The sequence below is a fragment of the Diaphorina citri genome, unplaced genomic scaffold, assembly GCF_000475195.1.
Source record: "Diaphorina citri unplaced genomic scaffold, Diaci psyllid genome assembly version 1.1 scaffold14377, whole genome shotgun sequence".
Lineage (NCBI taxonomy): Eukaryota > Metazoa > Arthropoda > Insecta > Hemiptera > Psyllidae > Diaphorina > Diaphorina citri.
The window spans coordinates 1-1,248 of record NW_007391742.1 but is presented as its reverse complement, the minus strand read 5'-3'; the positions used below and the strand labels follow the sequence as shown (position 1 = coordinate 1,248).

General features: G+C 44.5%; 1 long non-coding RNA gene across 1 annotated transcript; it reads right to left on the bottom strand.

The window, feature by feature from the left end:
• Positions 1–748: 748 nt before the first annotated feature.
• On the bottom strand, positions 749–1,248 carry LOC113473079. The gene is made up of 2 exons (XR_003395155.1): positions 1,197–1,248; positions 749–817 (listed from the first exon to the last, which is right to left on the bottom strand). It is a non-coding gene; the product is annotated as an uncharacterized LOC113473079 (long non-coding RNA).

Here is a 1,248-nt window from a genome sequence, read left to right as displayed (position 1 = left end):
TATCTCAAACTAAACAAAGTTTGGAATAGTTAAAAGGACCTTGACTAAATTACAAAACGTTACGTTAAACGTCCGTAAAATTAAAAGTTTGTTTCTTTAGAACTTGGCCCGATTAAACTTTATCTTTTGAAGAGGTTCCATAGAGGGAACTGTAACAGGCTTTTGTCCCGAAATCGAAGAGAGAACGGGATAAGGTCCCGAAATTAACTTGGCCCGATTAAACTTGATCTTTTGAAGAGGTTCCATAGAGGGAACAGTAACAGGCTTTTGTCCCGAAATCGAAGAGAGAACGGGATAAGAGAAAGTCAGCCGTTCCGAGAACGAACAACTGGTTAGAACAAGGTTTGCCTCGGGCGGGAATCGCAGGCGGGACCTAGCGCTTCGAAGGCAGACGCGCTACAAGCTAACGAGGCTGACGGAATAAGAGAAAGCCAGCCGTTCCGAGAACGAACAACTGGTTAGAACAAGGTTTGCCCCAGGCGGGAATCGCAGGCGGGACCTAGCGCTTCGAAGGCAGACGCGCTACAAGCTAACGGGGCTGACGGATTAAAGATTTAGTTTGTCCAGGATCTATCATATTCTTCTTCTCGGTAAAAAATCGAGTTACCTTTCTCTCCATTTTAGACACAGCTTTTTACACATCACATGAACTAAATGGAGGGGGGACTACTAAATGAGGGACACGGTACAAATAGGGATAGTAGGTAAATACAGGGTGGCTCACTTACCTGATTATTAGCGTCAGTCACCAGGGCAGACAGGTTGGGATGTTTGACCACACTGAACCTTCCTTTCCTCTCCTCATCTATGCCGTTCACTGAGGGAGGGGAAATGAACGAGAGAGAGAGAGAAAGAGAGAGAAGGATTAAATTAAGACCTTGGCAGTTACACAGAGACGTTAAAAAAGAGCATATAAAGTTAATAACTAGTTGTTTTGCAGTTATCTATGGGTAGAACACACTCAAAACAAGGGAATCGAAAGGAAGAAAAAAAAAGTCAGCAATTTTTATATCGAATCAGGAAATCGAACTCGGAACCTTCTGCATGAGAAGCAAGAGCGTTACGACCGCTGGACTAACCATTTCAAACGTAAGCCCAGCCACTCACTATCTGGTAGACCTGACGACAGGTCCACCTGATACCTGATGAGCACACACACTATCAGGTAGGCCTGACACAGAGAGGGTTTCACTTACCTACGTACGGAGTATTACTACTATAGTCTTCGTCTTGCCTATATGCTGGGAA